Source organism: Melozone crissalis, unplaced genomic scaffold (genome assembly GCF_028551555.1).
Source record: "Melozone crissalis strain CALT ecotype California unplaced genomic scaffold, PUWL_Pcris_2 ptg000023l_1, whole genome shotgun sequence".
NCBI classification, from domain to species: domain Eukaryota; kingdom Metazoa; phylum Chordata; class Aves; order Passeriformes; family Passerellidae; genus Melozone; species Melozone crissalis.
The window spans coordinates 8470936-8493958 of NW_026535801.1; the positions used below are offsets into that span (position 1 = coordinate 8470936).

The window sequence follows — 23023 nt, forward strand, 5'->3', positions numbered from 1 at the left end:
AAAAACGCACAGTCCTGCATGTTAATTGGTCAGGTCAGTGAATGGTCAGTCCTTTCCCACATGAAAACATCAATTTTCACCTTCATTACAAATCATGTGATAATTCCTGGCTTTGCACAGCCCTCAGCTAAAGTCATACCTCATCTCAAACTTGGCTTTATTTGGATACATTCCTCAGGGGTACCCTAAAAGCATTTTCTGCTACACAGAAGACAATGAGCAAATGAGTCAACACACAACTGGGTGTGAACTTGTGCTGCTCTTGACTGCCTATTCATTTCTCTAAGTGTAAATCAGGAACAACCCCACTGCTGTCAACTGAATTACATCAAAGAAAGCAAGCACACACAGCCTAAATGAAAGAGGCAATATCAAGTTTCATAGCTTGTATAAAACACTGCATGTCATTAAAGGCTGAGCAAAACATGGGTGTTTCATGTCCTATTTATTAAACCACAATTGCTGTCCTACTGCAAGAACACCACAAAAAAGGGATGTAAGTCTCCCACACAAATGCAAACCTACCTGTTTCCTGAAGTACTGCTAAAACTTACACTACTACACATATCCCTTCCACTAAAGGGATTAGGAGAAAAAGAAACTGAAAGAAAATAGAAAAAAAATGGAAAAGTATATAAGACAAAGTCTAATATGCATAGCAGATAATGAAATAAAAAGGACACAGGATTGTGATTTTTAGAAATCCAGGGTTAAGCTCTTCTGCTTTAGCAGACAAGTCTCCAGCAAATAAATGGCCAGCAAAGCCACCCCTTTGCCAAGTGCCCCATGCACACTGGGAAAGCAGGGATGTGACTCACATTGCTGCTGAGAAACTCAGCTCCTCCCAGAGCTCTCATCACTGTGCTCCTTGCTCTGAGACTGAGCACCACCTGGAGCGGTCCCCTTGCTGCTGAAACCTTCCCTGCTCCCCTGTCTGCAAAGTGGCTTTTCTTGCTTGGCATGAGAAGAGGACAAGAGAGATAGCTTGGTGACTTGAAGGGTGGAAACAGAAGGTATGACTCAGTATTATTAAACTGGAAGGACAGCTGCCTAAAGGCCAGAAACTGTGTAGATAAAACCACCCAACTGGGTGAGCCTTTGTGGCATCACTTCCATTATGGTTTTCTGCTTTTGAAAGGAGCTTTGGAGAATGCAATTACTCAAGGCCTTTGATGTTTCCTCATGAGTTAAACCACCACTAGGACAGCCCTGGAAGTACTAGCACAAATTTGTTTTCACTTACAGAAGCACAAAACCTCTTTAATTCCTCTGCTAATTCTCGAGTTTCTAAAGAATCTTCTTTCACTGCCTGGTCCACATCTGTATCCATAGGCATCTCTTGTACTGATCATCTATGCCTTCCCTAGAGTGCTCATTCCTCTGCTTCATCCAGAACATGTAAAATCAGACTGAGGAGCAGGGCAGAATTCTACAGCTAAATCATTCCAAAGCCAAACAAGGAATCAGTGTGTTTCCAAAGATGGGGACAATAGCGTGCACTGCAATTTTGCAAGGAAAAACAAAGTTGCACAGATGAATGTGTACACAGCCCAAGCATGTTCCACACAAAGCTTCAAGAGTTTCAGCTGCTACTGGAAAGGAACATGTCTCTGTTATCTGACATGTTGCTAAACAGCTGTAAACTCCCTTTTCTTGTGGTATAAGCACATTTTTTTCTCTAGAGAGATGCAATCTGGGTTGCACAGAGAGATGCCTTTCTAAAAATACTATATTTCCTTATGCTCTCAATGCACCACGTGGATGATATTTGGGGTGAAAGCATTACCAAGCTGGAATGACCAGTGCTCCCTCCAATCTTGTACCCCATCCTCAGATATAGTGGGCTCGACAGAATGTAATAGATCATCTCCATTTTAAATACTTTTTTTTGCACATTTTGTTCCTTTCACTCAGCAGTTTCACTGACCATGAGGCTTATCTTCTTAGGACAGGAACTGAGCTCACTAACATCTCTTTTGCACAACCAGGAACCAGGAGAAGAAGGATGTTTAAGCAGACAGACAAACAGTAACATTCCTATTTCCTAGGCTTCAGGCCACAGCCTAGGGAAAAGCTCTTATGTAAGAGAATAACTTCATTCTCAAGAATCCATACTTGAAAATTAGGACTATATTTCATTATTTTTCTGTAGGAAAGAAGCCTATCATTTCCTAAAGTGATGGGAAACAGAAGCATTCCAAGACAACTGTATCAAGATTATCATTTAATGTCCATGTTCCTCAGTTTGGCACTTTAAAAATACCATTACATACTCTACTTGCAGGACCTCCAACACCACTGATTCAAGGTTTGCCAGTCATTCATGATTATTTAAAGGTAAAATTAAGACATAACAAAAACACAACAGAAGCAAACATCTTTGGAGCAAAAAATTAACAAAGAGCCCCTCCTGTTTTTAAAGATATTTTCCAATCACACCAACATAATTGCTTCCAGAAGGAAGAGAATGAGGCCCATCAGCCCAATGGTAATTTGCAAAATAGAGCATGGAAGATAATAAAGCTAAAAAGGCACAGTGATTCAGAAGAGAAATGTCACCTTGCTAATAACCATTGTTTGTCTATCAAATAGGTTCATTAGTGAGGATGAATCACAGCAAACATCACTGCCAGTTTGCCCAACAGTATTTAGTGAAGTCAGGAATCACATGTAATAACCAGATGATTTCCTGCAACAAAATGTCAGTGCAAGCTATAGGTGTGAAGGTTGAAGCTGTGTCCAATGAAGACCACAAACACTCTTCCCACCCCCCAGCAATGTTTCAAAGCAATAGTGGCACCTTGTCAAGAGGGCAGAAGTCACATCTCCTCTTGAATCTGCCAATGATGATTTGTTGTCATTGGAGCACAACAAATTTGCCAACATCTTATTTTACAAAAATTTTATCATTTGAACTCATGCTTTTCTAAATATAATCCATTTCTTAAAAATACATGAAACCATTTGTCCATTGAAAACTAACAAGTGCCACAGTGGCTCTGAGAATCAGTACCCAGAAACCACAGGAAAAAACCTAAAGGTAATTTTTCAAATACTTGCCATTTCCAAGAACAGAGAACCAGATGTGCTCATCCTAGAGTAACCCGGTTAACATTTAAAACATAACCAAAACCATTCAACACACAAATGTAATGGGAGGAAAACCCAACTATTTCTAGATCTGACTTGTACAAGCTGTGTTTCAGATTCCAAATGACTCCAAATGAGGCTTAGCTCTCCATGCCTTTTGTCAACTGTTACTACCTATGGGAAGTTAGGTGTACTCATCTTCCTAATTAAATATCTAATCACCTCACTGTGGGTACTAACCAGGGCACCTGTTTGCAAGCACCAACTGACACATTCTCACTTCTTTATTAGGAAACCCACCCTTTGCCCTGTGTGTACATTGCATGTTTCTGCCTTTTTGCTTGCACAATGTGCAGCTTTCTTGACCCAGTCCAGAAATGAGAATTACAAAGTTGAGGGGGAAAAAAGCACTCCAAAGCTGACACTATCACCTGTGAAACAGCAACTATCATAGCATTGCCCTGCCTTTTTCCCTTGAGAACCTGGCTATCAGAATGCCTTTCAAGCCCCATTTCCATCATCATAGACTCATACCTCATATCTCTCCTGCTTGATGTTAACTGCTTTTTAAAAGATTCACAGATTTCTAAGACTTGGGAAAAAAGTTCAAACAGACTGAGATTGGTTTTAAACACACACATGACTTGCAGCTCAACATTTCTATTGCTGCAGCCAGGATTTCCAGTCACATTAGTGGAAAATGACTGTTCTAAATAACTCCTCTCTCACACCTCTACCCTACAAACTTTTCCTTGGATCCCATTTAATTTTCTTACTCTCTCCATACATTCAGACCTCCACTAACACCAGGCTGGACAGTGCTGGACTCCTCTTGCACTCTCAGTGTAAGTCTCCTCAGATTTATTTACTAGTCAGGTGAATTATCAAGCAACTACTTCTGTGTTCCTTGATCCTTATGTGACATCAGCCTAAGTGTTAGCAGGGTCAAGAACACAACACTTTTGGCTGTAGTAATACCAAATTACTTGAACCTGGCTTTAGCTCAACAGCGATAACCAGCACAGGCTCTCTCTCTCTTTCTCTTATGCTCTCATGGCTCAAAAGCTTTAATTCAAGGTGATCAAAAGACATGTTACCTTCAGGCCTTTGTTGGTGCCTTTTGGAACTGCAGTCTGCCTGCATGTAAGAATCATGATAATAACACTTTTTTTCTTCTTAAGAAAAAATAAACTAGGGGGGAAGGGGGAAAACATAAATAAAAAGGCAGTAAAAATAGATCTGGCTGGAGACCAGAGACCACAAGAACTGGCTCACAGGAAATTGTTGTCTTCAGTTACTAGATAGAAATTTTTTTCCCACGTATTACATGCATCATGCAGGGACAGGATGGTTTTACACTCACTCCAAAAGGCACATTACCACAGGACAACCTAAATTGCAATCTTATATGGCTGAGAAGAAAGGGAACAGAGAGGCTATTTCCAGTTCATACCAGCAAAGCATGAAGGATTCCAGAAGATGCTTTGTCCATTTTTTTTATTTGCATTAGCAAGTTTCAGTTACTGAGTTTTAAAATAAAAACATTAAAACATTTCAGTCAACAAAACAGTAACAGAAACACCATGAAACAGAGGTGCAGAGCCCTTCAATGGCTCTACTCATATAAGGGGGCATTATTCACAACACCTAATTCACTCAGGTCTTTACATGCTCTTTCCTTGCAGAAATATTGCATCTATTTCCATTGTGCCACTCTAATTGAGCTTAATAGCATATTACTTAACCAGGTCCACAGCTACAGGCAAAGCCTTTTAATACAAAAATTTCCTCACTTGCCAATGAGTGCTTTCGTCTCACAATGAGGAAATGTTTGCACAAATGTGGCTGCTATTGCAGGGTGTTGTTGTTGTCTAAGCCATGAATGAAAACAGCTAAATCTCCTCCCAAACAGCTTTTGTGATGTGCAATGATAATGACAATTTGGCTGTATCATCTGGCTAGAACTTCAAGCAGCTTTTACTACTTACTCCTCAGTGTTCTGCAGGCACTAAACTGTAGGCTTCTCTCAAATCATACCAACTGTTCTCTGGAAGCTTTATTTTATGAAACCAGTTCTCCCAACAGCAACACTGCTAATGCACATCTAAGGACAGCAGACTGGCTGCATGGCTCTGCAGCATGCTAAATGCATTGTTACACTGCTTGAGGTCACCCAGGAAATCAGCAGCAGAGCTGGGCTTGGAGCACAGCCTGCCTGAAACCCACTCACCCTTTCTGCTGGCCAGGGGACCAAGATCCAGAGATATCACACTGTGCTCTGCATCACAGTGTACAAAGCCAGCCATGGTCACAGACACACATACACAGCAAACTCAGAATCAATCCTGACACCACACTAACAAAGAACAGGAAAACCTAGGACTCTTTTATTTTCACTTGCTGAGCTTCCCTGACCTCTCACTGAGCCGATTTTTCAGGCTGGTTCTACTGTTTCCATTATGTGGCTCTGAACTATCATTCCTAGAAAAGCCATTCACCAGCTTTTCTAGGAACTCAGTAACTCCCCCATCCCCAGCACCTTTTTCTGTACTTGTTAAGGACCATATTCTGCTCCCCACATACACACACACACACTAACTAGCACCTTCTTCCCCAGCACTCCCACTGCTGTCCTGCAAATCCCATGCTGCAGCAGAGCTTGGCTCTCCTGCAGCCAGCACAACAGTGAGGGACCTGGAGCAGTGCTAAATTACAGAAGTTTGCTGGGCTGCAGACATGGGTGTGAAAGCCAAAATTTAGATCATAAGCAAGGACTGGTCTGGGGAAGAAGTTATATGAAACAGCAGATTTAAACATGTAACACATAAAACACCTGGTCTAGCAAGTGTAGGTGAGTTGGTAGAACTCCCCACCTGAATGTGGAGGTGTTGTCACCTCCTGGTGCTCACTCTCAGAATTATCTAATAGTCAAAAATCTAATTCGGAAGTTAGGCTTTAAAGTAATCCTTATGCCTAGTTTAGACCCTTCATAATACAATCATGCAACAACTGCTCCTATAGCACTCCAACAAGTATCTTGTTCCACTTGCTATTTTAAAAGAAAAACATCTCAAAGAAGTATCCCTTAACATGTAGAACTGTGTATTTCCCAAGTACCTTTCATTAAATCAATACTAACAGCGCAGAAAAAAATACTCAGGTCAAACTCATGTTTGATAACAGAAATCCATCTTCCAACAGCTAGCAAAAAGAAAATGAGATCTGGAAGTTATGTTCACTAGAAGACAAAGTTCAAGATGCTTAAGACACTGTCTCTCCTTTTATTCACCTGTAGCATTTAACACCTGAAACCAACACTATTTACCCTACATGAAGACATGCTCTTACAAAATGTGGGGCTGAACATAGTGTCTCTCTCCACTGAAGAGTCTTTAAAACAATTTCACAAATTTCACACCCTGCTTGTCAAGAGGCAGATCAGGGGCTCCTCCAGACCCCCACAAGGCTCATGTCTGCTAGACTCCCCCTCACCTGGGGAGACAAGTTGTCTCCTGTATCATACACAGCTACAGAATACTGCAAAGTATGAAAACTGTATAAAGAGATGGTCGTGGCAGAACCCTGAAGTTTTTCGGCAACTCTTTATGATGCCTTAAGTTTTCGCTTTCCTATCTTCCAGATTTTGTACCACATTAATATATAACTCTGAGCTTCGTACAAAGTGTTCACAAGTTCTCCTCACAGTTTAGTCAGACAAACCATTCCTTTTGCAGCCCAAGAACCAAGGATACCATTGCAGCTTCAGGCCCAAGAAGTATAAATAACAGCAAATTGAGGAGAGCAGTCTGGGAGGATGGGACTGCATAACCTGAAGCTGTATTTGGACAGTTAACTCCAACATGTAAATGGACCAAAACTTTTATAGAAGTGTGAAAACCTGTGACCTGTCACCCATACTGGCTGTAGCCTTGGCCAGGCTCTTGTACAGCCCAAGGTGTACCCTTTAAAGGCCTTTTTAATAAATACCTGCTTTACTCCTCTAACACTGTCTAGCCCCTGTTGTAGGCAGCCTGTCAAGGCACCATTTCTGCGCTAACTCCATCACACCCAATTCCTCTGAATTCAAACCAGCACACAAGGTGCAGCCAGTCACTGTCAGCCCTGCTGTCCTTGTCAAGGACACCACCAGAGCACATCACCTCTGGAATCACACCTCCAGGCAGCTCTGGCACTGCCCTGTCCTACGGCATGGCTCATTTACCTGGCTCTGAGCACTGACCTTTTGGCCCTTTTTATTTCCCAGCTGCTGCACTCCCTGCAGCTCACACCATCCCCATCTAACCTCATCATGGCAAATAGTCACAGCCTGTTCTCTGAGCACAGGCAACATTTTCATCTGCACTGCTTCATTTGGCCTAACTTCCCTAGATTTTGTTACTCCTGCCTGAATAAGCTATTTCTACATCTCTACATGACTTTTCTTTCCAAGTTCTAATACCTATAAAATGTCTTTTCCACTCCATCTCCTTCAGCACCTAGGAAGCACACAAAAACCTCAGCAGCCAACCTGTTACAGATCAAAACATCCCTGCTATTCACCAATTTGTCTCAAAGCAGAACGCTACAAGGATCTCTGCTTTACCCTGAGGAGCAGAAGAAAGGTCATGTCTTCCACTGTTTTCCTGCTGATAATCCAAGCAATCTTTCCTTTGCAATTTGCAATCAGCACTCAGAAATTCTGTGGTTTAAAACCACGACCTAGCACAACCACATTACACAAGACCAAGAGGAGACACACAACCAGAGGGGTTCTGTGGAGAAACACAATAAATACTCAGGCTGTGTGTCTCTCTTACAAGATGTGTATGGGGGCAAGAGCAGTGCCCATTGACCAAAACTCACCAACACCCCTGGTCCACTCCTCACTGGTGGAGAAGAGGGTCTACAGCAATACTTGTTCATCAAGGGGAAATCAGAAAACATCTCCAGAGGAGGGCAAGATTTGAGCAGGAGAATTAAAGACAGCTTTAAGTCAAAGTGATGAATGTGACAGCTCCCATGCAAAGAGCCTACTCTATCTTTATTGAGACACACCAAGTTCACATAAACCTTCAAACTTAGCATTCTTGCAGAGGAACTCAACCAGAGCTGAAGAAAATAGCTTTTCTAGAAATGCAAGCACTGACACTTTACAGGCTGTTTCTTGGGATTTCACAGCTAAAATATTTTCTTCAATCTCCCTGGAAAATAGACTCAGAGCAATGTGACCAGACTAGGTCGCAAACTCTTTCATTAACAGCATCATTTTTGCTTATCCCCTGCTCCAAAGAGTCTAATTTCAGACTCAAAGGGTAGATAACAGCCTTCTGAGATGTGCTGCCCTTGTGAAAGTTGGTATGAAAAACCCTCTGTGGGCTTACATCCCCTTTCATTATGTCTGCACCTGCAGAAGCACAACTCAGAGTTCACCCCGTTTCTCTATGTCTTCCTAATTTCACACATGCCCCGACTGAACTCATACTTAAATTCCAACTTGCAACTGCTGTACATAGCTAATTAGGGAGCAATTACTGCTTCTGATGAAGGCAGACACAGCCTAGCAGAGGCAGGGCAGCGTCCACTCTGCCCTGACCACCCCTTACCCTCACAGCAAAGCTTCAGCCTGCACTGACCTGGCTGCAGGGCTGGGTCATGCTGCCCGCTGACAGAAGGGTCTGCAAAATGCCATCCCCTGCTATGGCTGCAAAGGGCTCTGTGCAAGAGGGAAACCACAGCATTTGGGGACAGGCCAGCAATATTTGCAGACCTGGACTTTCCTGCTCAAAGACTCTAAACTGATGTTTAATATAGAAGAACACCCCACTGCTTTTTATAAAACTTCTGGTCCAAGTCTCAGTCATTCCACTTAATCTAAATGTCCTTCTGGTTTTTTTTCCTCCCCTTGAAAGAGCAAGTTTTATCCACAGAGTCATGCACTTTAAAAATGCCCTGAAGCCACAAATCACAGTTTCTGTGCCCAGATACATGATTCATAACCACAATAAACTTGTTTGAGGCTTGCCTACTCTCTTCTGCATTGACACTAATTCTAAAGATGATGTGCAGATTGCTTCTCCTGCAAATATGCTCTGTAACCTTGAGGAGACCTGGGTAACCTTCAGCCTCAGCTTCATTCCTTAGCTGCCTAAAGAGATTGCAATTTCAAAAAGACTGCATCAATTACATCAGTGGCCAGCATCCATGACCCATCCTATGAATATTGCTCCCCAAGAGGAGTGCTTGCATCTTCAAAACTCATCTTCTCAATGAGAAATAGAGGAAATGGCTCCATACACAAGAGCAGCCCCCTTGTGCCAGTCAGACCTTTCCTCAGCCATAAGGACTCACAGAGGAAGGGTAAGAAAAGTCAGCACAAAGGAAACTAACACCTTGCTCCTGACTTCCAGATAAAAAATATCAGACTTTGGCACCACTTCAAAAGAAATTACCAACCACACTGCTTCTCCAGGTAGCCTGTAAGGTCTAAAATGGCACATTGTCCATGAAACCCACAGGTCTCCTCCAGCTCAGAAGCCTCTCCATGCATGGCTCAGCAGAAAATGAACCTTCTTGCCTGAGCAAACAGGCTGCAAGGCCCACCCATCTTTACACCTGCACAGAACAGTTTGACTCTGGGGCTCCTGGAGTGCATCATCCCACCACATGGAGCTGGGTCTGGGCAGCTCCTGTTTCTCTTTTGACTGCTCTCTGGCCCTTCTGCACTTGGGCAGTTTGAGTTCATCCATCAGCTCCTAGCACAGAACTGGGCAGGATGACTGGCAAGCTGCTTCTGTTTGCACATTTGGTTTCATCATCTTCCTGAATGGAGGGGTTTGTCATGTACATCAGTGGAGGAGCCAAGAAAACAAAGAGCTGCTTCAGCTGACATGCCACAGAGCACACTTTCCTAACCTCTTTTCCTTCAAATTACTGTAGTTCCCCCAAAGAACACAGTGAAAGCAATATTTTCCCACAGGCATGAATAGATTACAGCATTTCTCTGAACTGCAAATTATTCTATTACTGGTTAATGATTAGCACTGCTGCAGGAACAGACCAAACACTTCAAACTCAGCTCTAGATTTTGTTCTGAAAAACCCTTTACATGTAAGGTGCTCTCCCTGGTACTGCACTTAGGAAAACAGAATCACTTTTGTCCATTCACTGAGACACCAGAAAACCATTTCAAATGAAGGGTGGGAATTGCCCATGATGAGCAGAAACAAAAAAGCCAAGTTCTTGCACTACAGTACCCACATGGTAACAGTCGAACACTGAAAGCAGTTTCCCATCTTGTTTTGTCAGTACATGGACACCAAATAAATCCCAAGATACAGAAGATACACAGAAGGCTTTTTTCTACTTCTTTTTGTTGTATAACTACAGGACAGTTATGACACTCATGCTACTTGAAGAACATAAAGGCAAATAACATAAAAAACACAAAATATACTGGGGAAAACACGCTACATTTGTGTAAATACAGGACATCTTTCAGGTGTCTGGCTGGCTGGTACAGAATTTGGTGACATGCTTTACAGAATGGCTTGACTTAAGTAATCCATTTTCTTAAATGGTTTATTTGCATAAGACTCTGAGACACCTGACAGCAGGCAAAAAGCAGCTGCATCAGCAGGTGCCACACTGCTCTCAGGTCTCAATGCTGATTATCAGCAGCAGAGATGCTGATCCCAAGGAACACTTAATTGCCTGCTCACAGCCCCCAACTATTCTCCCAGTTCCAGCACCTCCTTCACTGCAGTGCACAAAAGGAACTTTTTTTTTCCATTCCCAGAAAGGGCCTGCCAGGGGATGGCAGCCTGGGCCTTCTGCTGCCCATACTGCATGCAACAGCACTGCCCAGGAGGAAACTGGGAAATGCCAAACCCTGCTGGCATAGATTCCAATGGAATCAGGAAGGCCAAACTTGACATAGGGGATGGGTCAATGCCATGGAGAGCAAGCAGAAATCATGGACTCATGCTGTGATGCCTTCCCAAACCTTAGCACTGAACCAAAGATGAGGTTCCTCAAAGCTGAGCCCTTGCACCATATCTGGCTGTTTAAACTTAGTCAGCAATGCACTCCCAAAAAATTTGACCAGTCTGACCAGAAAAAAAGCAAACCCTCCACCATATGCTCACTATTACTGCCAGGGTCCAAGACCTGCTGTAAATGAGGAAGGCATAAAAGCTTTCCTGTTGCTATGCTACAGATGTTGTTCAGCATTTTCATGCTGTACTTCTGAGACTCAGGAGCTGGTTTTGCTGGCTGTAACTGCATGGGGGTGCAAGTCTATTGAAATCAAGGGACATAAGCAATTTCAGAGATAAAAAAGCATCTGGCCCTGTTGCTTCAAGGCTTCTAGCACAAACACAATATGCACAATTGCATTCTGACACGAAGAGCTTGAGTACAGCAATCCTGAGCTTCAGCTTCATAATAATCCTCCTGCTTATTATAAGAATGCATAATTGTCAATACATAACAATGGCAGATTCAGTCAGAATTGTATTTAAAAGTTCAAGCTTTCTAGCTCAGCTTCCATGGCCCACATACAAAGCTTGCCCTTGAATTTGCCTGAAAAAAACATCAGCTTTTCATCCAAAGCAGTAGTTCCCTACTTGATGGGCTGGAGTCCACATGCTCTCCTTCTGAGCACATTGTAAAGTGTCTCAGAGGCACGCACCCCTGCTCTAATTAGAAACAAAATACAATTTTATACACATATCTGCTCATACTGTTATTGTTTGCACTATGAAGCTATTTCTCAGTTGTTAGATCAGGCTAAGCTGCTAATTAAGATGCACAAAGAAAAAGCCACTTTGGTGGAAGAAACAAAAAAGCACTGCATGAGGCTCAGGAGCTTGGAATCTGATCCCAGCTGGGTCACAGACTTGCCTACTTATTGCCAGCATTAATTAATAACATTAATATCCTAATGTTCCTCATTTCCTCAGATGCAAACTGGAAAAACTAATGGAGTCTGCTAATGGAGACACTCTGTACTTCAGGACTGGATCTCCAAACATGCTCCTTCCTCACTACCCCAGCTATGGAAAAAAAAAAACCTGCACAAAGGAGTAACACGGCACTTTTATGGCTTCTAAACCTGGCCTCCTCATCACAAGGTGAGCAAAGACACAGAGCTGTACACTGCACACTGCTGGAGAACAGGGGCTTCCCTCTACCCACAGTCTTGGATGAGTTCAAACTCATTTGTGACTCCTGCACCTTTACCTCCCACCCCACCTCCATAGCAAGAATTTTTGTGCAGGCACTATTTCCTGAGGGGTGTTTTTCCAAACCAGGTCCAAAAGCCTTTCTCAGATGGAAACATTCAACCACACAGAGCCTCACCACCCACCTGGCTCCTAACCCCATCACACATATTTCCATCACCTTTTCTATAGAAGGATTATTATGTAGTTCAGCAGGAATCTCAAGGAAAAAAATAATTACCACAAGCTTATAAAGCTCTGGATTTCAAATGCAGCACCACTGTGAAACACTGATTTTCCCTTATCTCTGAGATTCTTATTGAAATATTTAAAAAGACCAGTCTGAATGAGACAACTCTGTCAAAAGCACATGAATCAGTTTAATTCTTGCCTACAGTTCCATACCTCAACTAAATCTCTCCTAAGAATGCACTTAAAACCTAAGGATTGAGGTTTTCACGTTTTCAGCCACACCATTCCCATTGACATTGACACCATTCAGATGATGAGTCTTAGGAAGCTCAGCTCAAAGCAACCACAACAATAAAGTGTGAGAAAAGTTCATTTATATCAATGCCTGGCAATGGAAAGCACCATGTTTTACAGCATTTGGATTACAAACCTAGGGGATGGAGAAACACAGCAAAGCATAAGCAGCCCTGTGTGCCAGCAGGGGGTAAATATGGACAACAGAGACATGGACTATTCTAAAGAAGTATTTTTCTCTTTCTTAATGAGAATCAAAACATTATCCCATCCCCTAGAAGTGTAGAGTTTACTTGATCTTATCACCATTTGGGACTAGTCCTAACAGCCTAAGAATTATAAACTTGACAAAGTTATTTCAGCTACACAAAAATACCCAGAGATGTAATAAAGGATGTGTAATTTGTATATTTTTAAAAGTGTTATATGTTTCATTCACAGAACAAAACAACCAAATAATATATTATATAGTATGTATTTGTATATTTTTTACATATATATATACACACTATATTATACTAGTAATAAGGAAAATCAGTTCCAAGCAAAACCAGTTGGGTTTCACAAGAAAGTTTTAAAGTCAGTAACTCCTGTATTGACACATTGCTCAGACAAATTAACTGAATTCTACAGCCCACCTTTCAAAGCCTGAAAATCAAGAATTTGGTGAATGGCTTCCCATTAATACCACAGGCTCCCAAGGTGAGAAGCAACACAAAAGGAAAAACTCTATTACCTTTAGACGATGAGGCATGTTTATGCCTGCAGCATTTAAGAACTGGAAGAAAAATAACTGATTCTTCCTATGACTGTAATCTCTTTTTCCTCAGGATGTCAACCCTTTTATCTTGCAGACCTGGCCACACCAGAAAATCTGCCATTGCCTTTAGGCAGAGCTCCAGTGAGACATTTCATACAGCCCTATCAGACTGAACAGCTTTAACCCTGGTTCTATTATTACTGGTACCAGTAGGGAAACAGAAACAAACAACTATGAGTGACTTTTGACATGTCAATTGTTGAGTGGTAATGTGTTCAGAAACCTGTGAAAACATAAGAAATTGAGATTAAAATGTACAAACAAAATATGAGTTGGGGTTCTAAGCAACATAAGAGCTTCTGCCTCTGAGTGCTACACACACTGAAATGCTATCTCCCCACCAATAATAAAAGACACTGAAGATATAAAGGTATTACAGCCGTTCTTTTCAAAGGTTGTAAGTGAAGCAAATCTTGTAGATGAAGATAGTATCTCCTACACCTGGGGGGCAGGGAGAAAAAACACATACCAAAAAGTCTTTCAGGAGTAGAAACTTATCCAGGTCTTCACCATTCACCTGCAAACCTACCTATTTTTCCTGCTGTATCAAATAATCTCATAGAAGATGTTTTCTATCTCCAAAGAGGCTTATCTTGCTTAATTTAAACATTTCAGATTAGAATTAAAGGGCATAACATTTCTTCAAGACTGTCTCAGAAGACATCATTGCTGCACATCACAAAAAAGATCTGGCTCCTACTCCCATTGAAGTCAAAAGTAAAAATCATACTTTCTGCTCTGTAGAAGGATCTAATCAAAACTGTTTATCCTATTGCCTTCCAGCCTCCTGGTATGACATGCAGGAGGTAGTAAGGAATGTGGTTTTGCCCCACTGAATAAAATGAAGTTACAAAGTATTGTAAGAGCCTACTAGCGGGTATGTAGCAATTTATTCCACATAAATGAATGGCATCTCAGAGTGACTGAAGACTAAGCATTAAGTAGAAGCAGATGCTTGCAATTCTACAATATGTTGTTTCCTTCTTTCCTTTTAAAAAAGAAGTTGTGCACCACCTGTTCCTTCCATTTTTCTTTTTTCTTTTTTTTTTTTACACACTGCTGGCAATGGAATTGCCCATTAAAAACAACACACAAACATTTACTTGGTTAACTAACTAGCACTCAGGAGCTGCTGGCATCAATAAGAACAGCTTGCTCAGATACTCCTTCAATAAACAGCCTGCTAGCCTTTGGGTTTCACATCTGGTGTTTGGTAGAGTGGTAACCCAAGCATTTGGTATTACTCAGAAAACTGCATCTTTATATGCCATATGTAATCAGAGAAGATGAAAAGTAAAGTGGTCCTTAAAAGAACACCTATTTCTGTACATTCCTAATCTCAGGTTTTGGTTTATTTCAGCAAGTGGAGTTTGGACATGGAACCCAAATGCACCTGAAAGAGAAGTAAACAAACCCAGTTCTGCTGCTGTGCAGTAACAACATACTTGTGATGACTCCAGCAGAGCCATGCAATGAGAAATCTGGTCTGTCAGACTTCATACCACAAGCACACCTGCTTCAGAGTCATGTCGGTGCCAGCTGGTATGTCGGCAGAAATTCTACAGCCACCACCCTCATCCAGCACCTCCCACTTGTTTCCTCCCCTGGTCCCCATCCTACCACAAACTTCTGGGGAAGAAGACACCATTCCAACATCTTTCCTGCTTTTCCACCTACAAACACAGGGAGCATCAACAGTTCTGCCTGGCCACGAGCTGGGGCTGGCTGATGCCACAGTTTGCTGCCTCCATCCTGTACTGCTGGATGCAGCCCAGGCCATGTGCTTTTCTAACTCAGCAGCCTAGTGGCTGGGCCACAGCCCTCCCACTGCCCAGGGCTAGCAGGATTGCCCCCTGAGAGTGCAAGACAGCGTGCGGCACATCCCAGCCAAGTGCTGCTGGGGGCAAACACCACAGGAGAACTCTACATGGACAAACTCTCTCTCCCTCTGCCCCAAACCCCACTGCAGGGCTCCTTCTTACAAGAGGAGAACTTGGAACAAGACAAGGAGCACTTCCAATCAACTGGAATGCTGGCAGGTATTTTTGGGGCAAGATCAAGTTGCTTAAAACTCCAATGTAAATAGTGAAGGCTTAGTCTAAATACCTTCTGCCTCACATGATTCTCTCTCAAAGAGATTCCCTCCAAAGGATGTTGGATGTAATATCAATGTCTTCAACAGGTAGGTCTGACTTTCTCTTTTCTATTTTTTTTTTTTTTCATTTTAGCACAAGGAGAATATCATACAGAAAACCTGTCACAGAGAAAGAAGTAGGGCCCAAGGATAACATCCTGCTGTTTGACCATGTGGATTGCTCTCACTCCTGTGTGCCACATATGACATTGCTTTCCCCACAAACCTCTGAGTTCCTGAGAGTTGCTGTGGGAGCAATTTGAATGCTGAATCCCTTTACACTTTCTGTTCCTAGCAGGAGAGAATGGTAATGGTGTGTACAGATGAGCAGCTCTGCAAAACAACTTGAGGTGCATAATCTTACACTGGGAACTAGAGAACCAGTATACCCTGGCAGGATCAAACTTAGGTTTCTCCAAGAGATCAGGTGCCTTATTACAATTTTTTATTTGCTGGGCTACAGCAGATCACTTGTACAAGAGAAACAGCCCAGAACAGCACCAATTTAAAGAAAGAAGTATTAAAGACTCCACAGTGTAAGTGGTGATGCCAGTTCTTGTATATTTTAAAAACAACACAAAGGCAAATGTTCAGCTAGCTCTGTCTGTTTATAGGGCTTCTGAGAACAGTTGACTCATTTCTTTCATTCTACACATTCTGTATGTTTCTTCTAGAGTTAATGGAAAGAGAGAGGTTCTTCAGAAAATGGCTCAATCCCACATTGCCTTCCCAGCTTCCTGAGATGCCCATCTACAGTCTCTGCTCTCTGCAGGAGGAGAGCAGGGTAAGCACACTGCTTGCAAGCAGTAATGGCATACAAGGGCCTAATGTTAGGCTAGACAATGCAGGTCTTCAGGCTTCTGATAAAATTCTGTTCTATTTTTTGTTCATACCACAGAGAAATTCACCATTAATAAGTACAGGCTTTGGTACCATTATGTATACTTAGGTTCTTCCTGTGAAATATTCTGATAAGAAATAAAGCCATCTTTTTGTTGCTTTGTTTTCCCCAGGTTCTCAGTAAAACACAGCAGTTCTGCTTACATTTAATATTTTCTTTTGAGGACTGGGGTTTTACTGCCCTTCAAGTGAAGAAAAATTAGGTAATATTTATGTCTAACACGTGCCCAAGTTTGCAGAGACAAGCCTGAGACAAACAGTCTTGTTTCAATTCCTTTGTGCAAGATACACTGCTGTCTGATGAGCAAAGAAGGTGCTTTGGGGCAGTTCAGAAAGTGATGCAACAGGCTGAGACCAATAAGCAAGTGAAGAGCTTCCCTGTGCCATTATATGGGTTGTGTACACACCTAAGAGAAGGTTATAAGGAAGACTAGTAGCAAGACAGAAAAAGAGAACTGAACACGATCTGCATGTGCCCTAGATTCACATGGAGTAGAGAGAAAGAGAAGAACAAAACCTAATAAAACTGAAAAACTTTGATGTGTTTAAACAGCCTTGGCGCAGGACCGCTCCTCTAGTCTGTACTGTGTGTTCAGCTTAATAAAATGGGATTTAGACAACTGATTATTTAATTACAAGAGGGTCTTTGCTCTCCATTTATGAGAGAACACAGCTTCTATTGATAAACTGTGAGAAGCTCAAATGCAGCTGAAAGTACCAATATCTAGGCACTGGGAGAAATGGGTTACTGCTCAATTCTGTGGGCAGGCAGGAGTTTGCCTACTCCTTTCAGCTGAAGTTCACCAGCCTGCTCTGACTTTCCTGGTTACACACATCAACTGTGATAAATCTTTGGTAAGAACAGACAGCACATTCAAACCCTGCCACAAAGACTACTGAAGCACAAACCAGCACAGTGAAATGCAGAATGAATTCTCCTCAACTCCCCTGTTGCTCTGCAAAAAGCACCCACCAAACACCCTTGTCTTACACGTTTAGCTCAGATCCTCAATCGCTCCTTCCTATTTAAGTTTTTTGATTTGAGCTTATTACAGCTTTGAAAGACCTATCTCTTCCTGAACATTTAACTTTTTGCCTAATGATTCAAGTTCAATGACATGCAGAGGCTGACAAGGAGCAAATAAAAGAAACCTCATGTGCTCACTGAAACAAAAGCTAAGACCACTTCTCACTGGATAAGGATTAATACCATGAGCAGGACCCTGGCAATTTCTACTCAAGAACAGTGACAACAGGAGCCTTGCTGATAAATTCTCACATCTCCCCTGATTCTCCCACCGCCAGAGAGGAACTTACATGACTGCAACAATTTTTTAAAACATCTTGAGAAATACAAGTGGTACATCTGCACTGCAGCCCGTCACAGCTATAATGCAGCATTTCAGAGCTGGTGACAAGAAACACACTCTGAAACATCCAGCAGAGAAACACTGCTGCTCTGCACTGAAACACTGCTGCTCACTCTCTGGCTGTGGACACATCCTCCAGAAAGATCCATGCCTTCACACACAGGAAAAAACTATGACCTCCAAGAGAGAAATGTGAGGCTGCAGTAAGAGCAGCAATATTGTCACGAGAAAGCATCGCCAGCACACAGACACAGGCAACACTTGTCCCAGTTTTCACTCCGTTCTCCACCCTATAAAGAAGACAGAAAAGAACCAAGTACAGAAAAGGTAAAAACCAAGCCCAAGAGCAAAAACCAACTTCATTATGACTGTGCAGTGTCACTCAATAAACCTGGTCCTTGAAAACTTAGCTTCTCTTGAAAGAAGAATGACCAAGTCATTATTCTTCCAATAACCAACAGATAAGTGAAAATGGTATTTCCCAGCTCTCTCTGAGCTGTTTTTCACTTGAGTCATTCAAGTAACTAAAAGCTGTCTGCACCCATTACACAAACTCCCCTTTGAACAGATAATGTCAGGGGTGCAAGTGGGAAATCCTGGGATCAGCATCTCTCTGCATCTGGGCTGTGTTGCAAATGTGCATATCCTATAAACAACCTCAATAAAACATTTCAACAAAACAGAGCAATGAATCCTCAGACAAGGTGAGCATGTGGTGACTAACACACAAGTGATCAGCACATGTTGTAGGGAACTTTTTTTGCTAAGTGTGAACTCTAAATTTAAAGTGTGAAAAGAAAAAAATGCCACGTCACAGATTCAACTTCCAGTGCTTGTGCTGAGCAGCAGCAGCTCAGCTCCCAATGACAAGAGGACATTTCCAACAGAAAAGTTGTCTACATAAAAAAATTGGCAAAAACCTCAATGTTTTTATTTTTCACTTGTTTCCACCTCTGTGCCATAAACACCTTCACCGTGCAGCCCAGAAAATGTAATATTTTCTTTGTTTAAAACACCATAACAATACATAACTCATGTACATGCAGGCATAGGAGGAGTCCTGTCAAACTATTTGGGTTTGTTTGAACAAGCCCCAGAGATTTATTAGGCAATCCATCCCAGTAAAATCAAGATGCAGCATTTCCAGAGCCCTGGAATGACTGATAGGAGAACAACAAAAACAGAAAACCCACCTTGCAGTGTTGTTGTCACCTTGTCAATCACAGGATTTTATTTCAGGTTTCCACAATCTGAAACAAAGCAAAAGCTCTCAGTTAGTGGCAGCTGTTAAAGGGAAAAGCTTTATTTTTATTATATGAATTAAAGACTCATGAATTGCAACATGCTAATAAGAAAATGCCTTCCTTCTCCGCTTTTAGTAACATGCACAAAGTTACACCAAATGCTCTTTTTCAGTGGCTAGAACCTCTCTTGCCATCATAGCTTACATCCCTTGATTTGCATCAGACCATATCTTACCAAAGACCCCAGGCCCCCAGAGTGCCTGTTTTTGTATAAAGCGTATAAAGCTATGGAAAGGCTGATTCCTCTGAAGCACAGGCTATACTATGGTTCTGTTAGGATCAGAGTTTCACAGAAACAGTTAAATCCCTTCCTTCTTTACAGAAAGAAGATGATCTGAAGGCAGAACACCTTTCATGTATCTAGATTCACTGGGGATAATTTACCAAAAATTTGAAAAGATGCTAACAGCAACAGCCCTAAGTACAAGGAGTCAGCAAGCAAATATTTCACATAATACAACCTAATTTACCAAAAGCTTCCTTGTTGACAGGAATCCCACAGTTACACTGCACAGTAACAAATGATGTGCTTACAAGCTGCAGACCAGACTCACGGGACCTATTAATTCAGTATCAGGTGACATGGTATCATGTACCACAGAAAATCTGCAGCAGGGAAGTGCTGGGGAGCAGTCACAGAGAATTCTCTGGTGCTACAGCTGCTTTACTGCAGGAGCCTGGGCATCTCCTTAACTGCTTGTGCTTGAGTTGCTCAACATCTAACAATGGATATAATACCATCACAATGGCATAAACAAGGACTAATTACTGCTTTGCAAATCCTGGGCTGGGAATGGCTAGGCAAGGGAGAAGCACCTATAAACTGCAAACCTGCTGGCATTTACAAATTGCATTGAATTGCCTGAGAAGGAAGAAGGACAGACTTCCCTACCCAGCTTCATGTCAACAGCCAACAAATGGATCATTTTCCAGGTTATCATCTTCCATCAGCATGAACTCTACCCTGCAGAACTAACTTCTGCCAACACGTGGGTAACAACACTCACAGCTGGACAAAGCTATTTAAGATACTCATTGCTTCACAGGGGAACATGGGGAGAAGATAAATGTCAGCAGGAATAAAAGCACCTTCTTTTAGCAAACTTTGCTATGTCCCCCTGTACCCACAAGCATAGAGGGTGTCACTGAAAGCAGTGGGAGTCATCTCTGACTTTACCAAAGCTAGAGAAGAAAAATATTTACTTTCACTGAAAGGTAGAGAAGATTCAATGTCTTGCCAAAGTTAACAGGAAGCAGCAGCTGATTCATGAGCAGAAAGTGAGGACCTCATCCCTCCCTCCTTCTTTTAAGCATGGGGGAACTTCCCAAAAGCACAAAAAGACTTAAGTCTCTACAGCACACTTCTGCCATAACTGAGGGTGAAGATGGAGGTGTAACCAGGAGAAGAGAAGAAGGGAAATCATGCTCAACTATTTCTTCTTTCCTCTCAACACCAGCAAATGAAAAGTCAGTTCTTACAACATACTGCCCAGGCATGGATCTTATTGTCTTTGGTTAATTTCTGAGAAGAAAATCAGCTGTAAGCTGGTTAGACTCACTAAATGACATTTGTCTAAGGTGCCACCCCAGGTGCAGAGTCATGCACCAAAGATGGAGCATTCTTTAGGAAAAGGCTAGTCATCCAGGCACTGTTGGTAATAGTCAGCAAAACACAACCACGTAACAACTGATAAATAATATTCCCCTCTTGAGCAAAACCCTCCAATCTCTGAGGAGCTGCCCATTTCACATCCAAACTAAGAGACAAGGAGGAATGGTACCAGCAGGATCCCTTTTCTCAAGCTTCTGATGAGAAAATGATGGACAAGCATACAACTCTGGCACCTCCAGCAAGCAGAATTTCTGGTATTTTTACAGCTTGGATCAATCCTTAGAGAATCCAGACTCATCCTACTATCTGTGGTCACAATAAAAGGGAAACAGACTTGTTGTTGAAATGGCCATAAAACACCAATCAGACACTCCTGCTACAGTTACACTCAGTTAACTCCACTTTAAAACATCAAGATTTTCCAAATCACAGCCCTGACTCATGCAGCCTGTGGTGAACAGGGGACATATTCTGGAAAAGACTACTAATAAAATACCATGCCAACTGCTTGACTCAGAGAAAACAAGATTAGCACTGCGACATGTTGGCATTTTGACTTCTGAATACTTGGTGGATGATAAAATCAGGAGCTCTCTTTAAAGTCTACACTGAAGAAAACTATCTGCCCCTTTCCTGTAACTACAGAGGCATTTCCTAATGCTGTCAGTTTTTATGTGAAGTTGGTGCTCCTGCAAGGTGTCACACTGACAGCTCTGGTAACCAAAATCTTTCACTAACTGCTTTCCATTAAGATCCCACAGGAAATTAAAGTTGTCCAGTGTTTTCCACCTTTCAGTATACACCTGCCCCAAGAGATGGGCACATACTATTATGACAGCTGAGCTTATCCAAAAAATTCATTGGCATAACTGGATACATCTCCCAACACCCTGGGGACAGCTCACTTCAGAAGATGGAGCTGGTTTGGCTAAAAGGGAGAAACTGGTAAGTTTGGAAATCTGAAGGTGGAAGATGGATTGGGTAATGGTGATGACAAAATGATAGCATCAACTATTCAAATATAAGGAAGGAATGAGTAGAGCAGATTAAGGGCAGTGAATCTCAAAGAAAAAAGACAGATTTTAAGCAACTCCACACAGGTCAGTAATGCTTCATAGGAGGCCAAAAAAGTGCAGAAAAGTGCTAGAGGTGGAATAAAAATATAGAAAAAAACTATTTTATGTTAAAACAAAAGTGGGACATAACTGACAAGAGTGCTGACCACAGAAATATGTTTAAAGAAGGGATTCATGCAGCAAAGTCAACTGAAGCAGATTAAATCTTACTAAAAATTCTTTAAAAAACCCCAACCAACAGACTGAAAGCAACCACACACTAATAGATGAAACCACTGTCACCATGAACTCACAGGAAATGAGGGAAGACCTAAAGCACTGCCTAAAAGCAAGCACAGAACCACCAACCACCATAAAAAGGGAAGAGGATGATAACCACACAGGGAATTGGAGACCTGTCAGCCTAACTCAGAGTCCCAAAACAAACTGTGAATTAGTTATAAATATCTGAGACAGATGGCCCACATCAGCAAATCTACTTTTGTAAAGAACCAACCAAAACAAACTGGTCTGACCTAGCTTTCTGTTACAATACAGCATATTTACTGGAAAAGGGCAGCACATATATCCTGTATTCTTTGGGAGGGAAGGTAGTTGAATATGTGCTCAGGGGGGCAGGGTTAGTGAGCCTGAGACTCACCTCCTTGCAATGCTTTGTGTGAGCAGAAGAAAACACTGAGCTGACAGAGTTTATGAGTATTTCATCACATGCAAAATCATCCAAAATCAATGCCATGAGCTCACTGATCCAAAGTGCTGCTGCAGAGGCAGCAAAAAGGAAATGTTTCCACACACAGCTTCACCCACCATCTTATTTGAGACCCAGCAGGCTGATCCCAGGTGCACAGCACTGCTCAGCCAGTGCAATCCCACATTCCTCTCTGCTGTGCTGGCTCTTAGGTGGAGATAGTCACACCCCACAGTAATAGCAAGGTGAACAATTGAATATTCAGCCTCCACTGAGGAGGTGGCTCCTAACAGGTTCTCCAGAGTTCTTCTGTCAGAGCCAT

At 42.1% G+C, this 23023-nt stretch overlaps 1 protein-coding gene across 1 annotated transcript in view; it reads right to left on the minus strand.

The window, feature by feature from the left end:
- The window catches only part of MAP2 (microtubule associated protein 2), a 170777-nt gene extending 151544 nt beyond the window's left edge, over positions 1–19233 (minus strand). The window contains exon 1 of the mRNA XM_054278303.1: positions 19215–19233. The gene's annotated coding sequence lies outside the window, so the exon portion shown is untranslated. The remainder of the gene's footprint in view (positions 1–19214) is intronic.
- Positions 19234–23023: the final 3790 nt, after the last annotated feature.